Here is an 8,246-nt window from a genome sequence, read left to right as displayed (position 1 = left end):
TTTTTAAAGTTGCACTGACTGGTGCAACTTTATTGCACCAGTATATTGCACCAGTAATATTAGGGTAGCTAAGTCTGTGCTTAAGTATTAATTTTTTATAAATACTTGAGAAGTGTTGCTCTCAGGTTGGTCTGCATGTTTCTTGTGAGCGTGGCTGCTGGACCAGCACCTTGTGCTTCCCCCTGGAGCTGGAGCACTGTCCTCTGCCATGATGGAATGAAAAGTGAATGGTTCTGCCTTGATGAAGCTCTTCATCCACGTCTGTGACCTCGTGCTTCTCTCCCAGTTCATGATCTGAATGGTGCATCCATGCCCACTGATAACCAATGGCCCAAGACAAGTGAGGTTAAGTTGTCTAACATGATTTCACTTTTCATATTTAACCTAAATGACATTTATTTACTATGCTGTTTCTCCAGCTGCAAATTCCTCAGTGAGCAGGCAGAGCTTGTTGCACTGTCACAAACTGGGTTGCATAGGAGCAGGCAGCAGTGCTCTGCTTCTCCTGGAGATGAGTCGTGCTATTTCAAACTATTTGGCTAATCAATAAGCTGAGATCTGCAGCTTCACGGACAATATATAACATTTGCTTTGCCTCTGTGCTTTGCTTTACATTTTGGATCCTTTTCTATTAGGGTCTGAAGCGTATAGACTGCATCTAATCCAATTTATCCTGTTCATCTTGGCAATGCTGGCAATGCTGACAGCTCAGAGAAAACACTTAATTTGACTAAGTGTTTTCAGTTTGCTTCTCAAAATATTTGAAATCATTGAAGCCAGAGTACCTCTGTGCTGCGATATACAGTCCTGACCTACTTTAGCTAGTTAATTACAATTTGTAGATCCTGCGGTCTTTGCTTATGCTGCAGGCTGAATAGGAGTTTACCTGGTGAAGACTGGGCTTGGTGTTTTGAGAGTAATTTTCCTGGTTTGATGCATTTTAATACAACTCTTGAAAAAGCACTTCAGCTCTTAGAGGAAAACCAGGGACTGTTGGGTGCGTGGTACTCTCTGTGCTGCACTGCCCAGGGCATCTACACAGAGTGCTGAGCTCTGTGCAGATGCTCTCCTGGCTACAGCTGCTTGAGTGTGTGGTGTTCATGCTCGTGTTCATCACTGCATGCTCTGCCTGAAGTTTTGGGAGGTGTCAGGAAACTCTCAGCTTTCCTCGATGTTTTATGGCCTGGTTTGTCATTTGGATCACAGAATCACAGAATTGTAGTAGGGGTTGGAAGGGACCTCCAGAGATCATCGAGACCAACCCCCCTGCCAAAGCAGGTTCCCTACACCAGGTCACACAGGTAGGCGTCCAGGCGAGACTTGAATATCTCCAGAGAAGGAGAAGGATGCATGTTTATTGTAGAGTCAGTAATGACTGAAAAATGATGAAACAGGTATCTAATCCCAACTTCTTACAGATTGCATGGAAAATGCAATTGCTGAGTGGCTCAGGTTGTGTTGCTGGATAGGGCTGACTGACTAGCTATGGTGGTTTGCTAGCACGGGAGCTTCTGTCTGGGATGATGAGGACATCTGAAATGGGCAGGCACTGGAGGGCAGGAGATCGTGCTACACCAACATAGAGATAGCTTGCTTTGCAACATCAATGTGATGTCGTTTTAATTTTGTTTTGTTTTATTTTTTCTTTTTAAAGGATTGCCTCATGAGGTTCCTGTTCAGAGCTGCATGCTGGCGGGTTGCAATACCACTGAGAATGGAAGGTCCAGAGCTGCAGCAGGAGTAAGGAACTTGGAAAATGCAACTGGTGCGGAAGAGCGAGCAAGGTCACTGGTGACAAGGCTCAGCTCCATCTGTGCAGGCATGCTCTTGAGCAGAAGCATTCCAGCAACATGGCATTTTGTCACATTGTTCCATTCCTTATAAATTTCAATAGCCAGTTATTTGCCTGCCTTTGGTTGGGAAACAAAGCCCCCCTTTGTGCAGCAACACAACACGGCTATCTCATGTAACGGAGAAATGAAATGCAAATAACGCAGGAATTGTGATTGTCTGGGGAAGAAGGAAGCATTGTCTGGTGACAAGAGCAGAAGAAAGTGGTGCTGCCCAGTGCTTCTGACTGTCAGTCCTAAAAGGTGGAAGAAACCACCATCCGTGGAGTCTTCTGATAACACTGACATTAAAACCTTCCATGTCCCCATTTCATCATTCCCAGAATGGGGACAAAAATTAATCTGCTCTTTTATGCAATTCAGCAAAGCACTTTAAGCTGCACTTTTTCTTTTTAAGTATACAAGACGTCCACTGCCTACGCAGAGCAACATTCATGCTGAGGTATGCACTGGTATTGGGTCTGAATTATTTGTAAAGGACTTAGAGAATTCTGAGTGAGAGTCATTAAATTACAGAGTTAATAAACTCTTTCAGCCATTTTTTCCTTTTTAACCCATTTTCTCGAGGAAGTGAGATTTTTATGTGAAATGTTAGTATTTTCTTTATCCTTTTTGTTCAGGCATAGTACAGAATAGGTGACTACTTGAAAATCGTGATGTAAAAGCAATGGGAGGCTTTGTCCCTCTTTCAGCACACCCTCACATCTTGTTGGGTCAGGGCATTCACTTAGCCTTTTTAAGCTGTGTGTACTGACACCACAGTTTTTTGTTCATGCCTGTTTTTCGTCTTATTTTCCTCTTCTTTCTCCAGCCTTTTCTGCACCATCCCACCTCTTTGCTGCTTCTGAGGTCAAATCCATAGGAGATGTTCTGCAGAGTGAGCAGAGAGTGAGGAAGATGCTCAGCAAAGAAGCAAGAGGTTCGTTTGGCATCACTCCCCTCAAAGAGGAATGCTAACTTGCATTGTCCACATGAAGAGCTATTCAGAGCTCAAATGGGTGACAGTCAGGGGACAGTTTGACCTCTGGCACTAGCTGGAACTGGGCAGCAACATGAGCCAGTGCAGTCATGCTAATTAATGCACCCCGAGGGGACACATTGAGGCACTGGCTCTATACACCTGAGACATACTGCTGGCAGTGCCAAGGTGCCAACTAGAGTGTTCTCTCATAAAAACAACCCATGCTAAAAAATAAAAAATAAAAAAGGCAAAATTCCAACTTGTGTATATAGAACAAGACTTGGACGTAAAAAGCCAAAGTGGACTTATTAATCACAGACTCTTTTGAGTTGGAAGGGACCCTTAAGAGTCATCTAGTCCTCTGCAACGAACAGGGACACTCCCAGCTCCATCATGTGCTCAGAGCCCTGTTCAGCCTGACCTTGGGTGTCTTCAAGGACAGGGCCTCCACCACCTCTCCGGGCAGCCTGTTCCAGCACCTTACCACCCTTACTGTAAAAAAAATTCTTCCTTATCCAAATAAGGAAAGATCTTCCTTAGATCCCATCTAAATCTCTATTCTTTTACTTTGAAACCATTTCCCCTTGTCCTATCCCCTATCTATATCCCTTTGTCTTTATCCTACACATCTCTCTGACACAGTGATACAAGGCAGCACAAGCTTTGCTTTAAAGGCCATTACTGAAGTGCAGAAGCCATGTCCCTGGGGTGGGCAGCAGCATCTCTGATAAACTGTCTTGCCTGCCTGGCCTGAAGGCACTCATACTCATCACCTTGGGTTAGCCTACTATTGGGAGCAAAGATGAACATCTGAGGCTACAACCTCTGTAGCTCACATGGGGATGTCTGGAAAAGGACCCAGACTGAAGAGGACTGGTGCCACACGCCAAATGAATCCACTTCAAAGTGGGCAAGAAGGGCTCCAATTCTTTTTCTGCTTCTGGTTTAACTTTAATAGTGCATTGTTTTCTGCAGGCTCTCCATTTCAAATTTTTCTATCACCAAATCTCAGCAATCCTCAAGCTGATTATCACAGCATTGAAAATCAAGCTGTTTTTAGAGTATGGTGTGGTCTTGGCTTCATCAGATGATCAGTTCTTGATAACTGAGGCAAGGCAGCACTTTGTTCAGAACAGCTAGTCTCACATTAACTTGGTTTCTTCTTCAGTAGGTATGTTTGTGGTGGATGGGGGATCTTATGCATGCATTCATTTGAAATACTGGAGTGTTTCTGATGGAGGAGTCCTGAAGGCACTTAACCCCCAGAACCTCAAAGACAAAATCTTTACACAATATGACTTTCTCTCAGCTAGCTATGAGAAGATAAATGCTGGGATTGATACATGTGAGTATCTACCCTGCAGTATGCTACTATTCCTCTAAAATTTTATCAGAGTTTAATATGGTGAAAGTACACATGGCTGTATGGGGCACTACTTTACAGCAGAGTGGATAGTAGGAGAGAGGAACCATTTGGCAAATCAGACCCAGCCACATGGCATTCATTTGGTTAATCACCAGCTATTAAAATAGCATCAAATCATAGCAACCTATTTGTTTATCATTCAGTGCACAATTTTCTGCACAGTATATTCATAACTGTGTACCCAAGCTAATTTTAAACGAGCCAACAAAGCCATTTTCCAGCACTCTCCTGAGAAATGGATCTGTAGACTGATCAATCTCGCTGCTTCTGGGGCTAAGCCCCCACAGAATCAGAGCTGATGACATTGGCGTTTAACTTTGTAATAAGCTGATGCTTATTTATTCCCAATTTAAAACTCTGTCATTTAAATCTTTTGCATTACTCCAAGATTTGACTTCCAGTATCTCCAAGCAGATTATATCACCCATGTTCTCCCTAGGCACGAATGTTCAAGCACCACTGCAGACAACGTTGTGATTTCCATTAGAGACAACACAACATTCAGCAGTTCCTTGATGGTTCCTCTTTTTCACCAGGAATTCATCAAATGATGAAATCCTGTTAAACTCAGAACGATAACTTTGATCCTGGTCTTCAAAGTGCTGATGTTTTATTTCTGAGGGCTGACACCTCACTGCTGGAGTAGGATCCTTCTGTAATTAAGGGAAGCAGAACACTAGAGCTGTGGTTTGTGCAAATATTAAATTAGTTTTATCGCTGAGGAAAAAAATGGATGAAGATATAATGGTAACACAGTGGGGTTCTTCTGTTGTTTGTATCACAATAGAGCTTAGGAGCCATAGTGATGTACCTCTGGTGTATGAATGATGCAAAAAATCTGAGAAATGAGTAGCACCTTCCCCCAAAATACCTTTTCATATTAGTAAATAAATGTAGTTCAGAATGTTCCCTCTGCTACTGTTGGTGTCCTGATCAAGCTTCCTCACCTTTAACATACCTGCAGAGAAAAGAGGACAAATTTTGGCTTTGCTGACAGACCCGCTGCCCAGATTCCCACAATGTCCTTGCTCTTAGTGCCAGTGAAATAGGTGTGTGCTTATTTTTAGGGTGCAATGGGATATGATGAGACCTCAGAGCCGTCTGAAGGCTAGCTGAATCGTTGGCTTGGCATTTCGTTCTGCACGTCAGTTGATTGGTCATTTTATCACCAGTTATGAAGTGAAATTAGATAATCTTGATGCCATATGGTATACAGTATTTATAGTTTAGTATGTTTTCCATACATGTGCGCTAAAGCCTGCTTCAGGGATTTGTTACGGTCCTCGTGTTTACAGGATTTGGGTCTTGGGTGAAAGAAGAAATTGACAGTTACTAATGTTTGATTTAAACTAACACATCGGAGGCCACATGGGCGATCCCTAATTAGAGTCAATTCACACTTCCCATCCTTCACCAGGGAGGCTGTCAAGACTCCATGGGACCAGATCCCATGTCCACTCAGCTCTGCTACCTCCAGCAGCCATTGAGACCGAGAATCTGTGGTGGTTAATCTCCACCCCAGCTCCTCTCCCGAACAGCCGTGGGTGTGTGATGTCTCCTCCAGGCTTCTGACACAGGTAGGTTTCAACCTGAAGCATCGCTACGAGGATTACTGTCAGCATTAGGTTTAAGTTCAGAAATTCTTGCTTTGTATCAAAATGCTCCATTCCCGCTGAAATCTCAATAGATAAGTATTAGAATAATAAGATAGGATTAATTATGTGGGACATTAGTCACTCAGTATGTGTCATTATTTTCTCAAAACGAGACTGAATGAATGCCACAGAAGGGTCTGATAGAGATCTGCATTTGTAGCTCACTCAAATGCAATGACATAGAAGTGTATTCTGAACCCCAAACATTATTTTCCTGATACAGGTACCTGTGCTGGGGACACTAGTAAGTTACATGGTGTGAATGCCCTCACCACAGATAATTTCTTGACTGTTTCTCAACAAAACAGATCCCCATGTGTATCTTCTGAACCAAGCTATAAGTACGTGCAAAGCTATGGCAGGCTTCAGAGCACATGTTGGTCTGCTTCAGACCGTGGTCCCAGTCCTCATCTCTGTCTCTGCTGCCATGTCTTCCTTACTCAAAGCTGATGTAATAGCAAGCAGAACAGGAGCAGGCTGAGGATGGACTTTTTTCTTTTTCTTTTTTTCTTTTTTTGAAGTAGTAAATAGTAATAATAAACTACAAACCCTGAGAGAGGAATAGTGAAGTTCAATTGCCCCATAAGAACCCCGTGAGCACTGGAACAAAGAGGAGTTAATAAAAGTTGCAGTCAGGTTTTTTTGGATGGGATTCTTGCAGAATATGATTTCATAATCCGCTGTCTCTAGTGAACAACAAGACCTCTGTAAACACTCAATATTCAAATAGAAAATTGTTTCTTGTAGGCTTCCATGGCACAAAATAAAAGCACTGTAAATCTGGGCCTCCATATGTGGTTCTCAGCTGGTGTAAGTCCCTGAATGAATTACATGTGAACAGAGAAATTAATGCTACACACATGGTGGCCAAACTTAAAAGCAAAAATTGCAACTGAGAATATGCTGCAGCGGATTGTGAACTATTTGAAGATAAATGGGAGCTTGAGTCCTTACTGATATAATGCATCATTGATGCATTTCAAGGGGTACACAACAAACACAGTCAGATATTACAACGCTGAGATCAACCTTAGGGGGAGTGCAAGGACCTATGCTTTACAATCAAAGGCTGAACTTAATGAGAATACCAGAAGGTAAATACACAACGTTGACTCTTTCTCAAGATTTTGAACAAAAAGCAACTGGGTGAAATACTTGCTCTTTTTAAAGAATCCCCAGATTTACTGTCACAGCAAGTGTGTATCCTATCTAGGTTTGGAAGTGATTGCGTTCTTAAGCTGTTTTTGTTAATCTGTAAACGCTGATGACAAATTACCCCAGAGTTTTTGTACTTTTGAAGCGGTCGTGATCTTTTTGTTATTGTTTTTCCCCCCTCTCCGGGCAGAGGAGGAGGAAAGAATGTGCATGTTCCAGTGAATTCTAAATGAGGGCTGTGCCTCCCGTTTGTAAAAAGACAAGCACAGCAGTAAAAATAATAAATAAAACAAATGAGACTCTCTTTAATCCATTCATGAGCTCAAGTGTTTCAAGTAGACCATAATATTAAGACAAAGAGTTCTGAGAGAGATGGATCAGAGGGAAGGGCTGTTGCTTAAACAATGTCAATCTATTTAATTAAATTACATGTTTGTCAGCGCTGTATTTTCCCATGTCCAGGATTCTTACTGTTGATTCAGGGCTTAAGGCCTAAATAGAAAGGGCAACAACTGCTGTGTATTTGATCCTGAACAAGCTGTGTCCTTTGAAATGCCAGCACTGAAGGGCTGGGAGAATGCTGGAGTGCTTTGCGGTGACGAAGGGCACTGGCATAAGAGTTACTGAAAATATGTGTCTGACATTGCCACAGCATCCTGAGGGTGCACAGGGACCGTCTCTGACAACTTATAAGCCTGCTGTTATTTCTGTAACAGTTTATTTGTATTTGTCACAAGGACAAATGGGACTGGGGTAGAGGACCAAGAGCAGGGCCAGGAGCCAGGAACTCCCAGCTCCCTCTTTCCTTTGTCTGAAATGGTTTGGCAGGTTCTTTTCATATATAAAGCCTATAGCTTAGTCATGGACAATTGCAAATGTTTATTGCCTTATGGCCAGATTTTAAGCTGTTTTTGTAGCCAGTTTGTTGCACAAAATAGATGGTTGGGTTTCCCTTTCCTGGATAGATCTCTCCTGCTTCAGCAAGGCTGGGAGGAAACCACTGGGACTTGCAGTACAACAACTCAGGATGAAACACCAGATAAATCTGCAAGCACCAAGCCAGAGTATCTGCTCTGTGTATGTGGAGAGAGCACTCAAGCACCCAGGTACTGCTGCCATACTGCAAGATCTAAGAGAGATCTGAGTATTTTTTTCTCTTCTGTCCACCCATACCACTTTTATTTAAAGAATTATTCTGA

The 8,246-nt window shown here is 42.7% G+C and overlaps 1 long non-coding RNA gene across 1 annotated transcript; it reads left to right on the top strand.

The window, feature by feature from the left end:
* Positions 1–6: 6 nt before the first annotated feature.
* LOC104912424 lies at positions 7–6,413 on the top strand. The gene is made up of 3 exons (XR_004160804.1): positions 7–345; positions 1,655–2,292; positions 2,662–6,413. It is a non-coding gene; the product is annotated as an uncharacterized LOC104912424 (long non-coding RNA).
* Positions 6,414–8,246: the final 1,833 nt, after the last annotated feature.

This window comes from Meleagris gallopavo, chromosome 10 (genome assembly GCF_000146605.3).
Source record: "Meleagris gallopavo isolate NT-WF06-2002-E0010 breed Aviagen turkey brand Nicholas breeding stock chromosome 10, Turkey_5.1, whole genome shotgun sequence".
NCBI lineage: Eukaryota > Metazoa > Chordata > Aves > Galliformes > Phasianidae > Meleagris > Meleagris gallopavo.
Note: the sequence above shows the minus strand (reverse complement) of the source record. Positions and strands in the feature narration are given on the sequence as shown.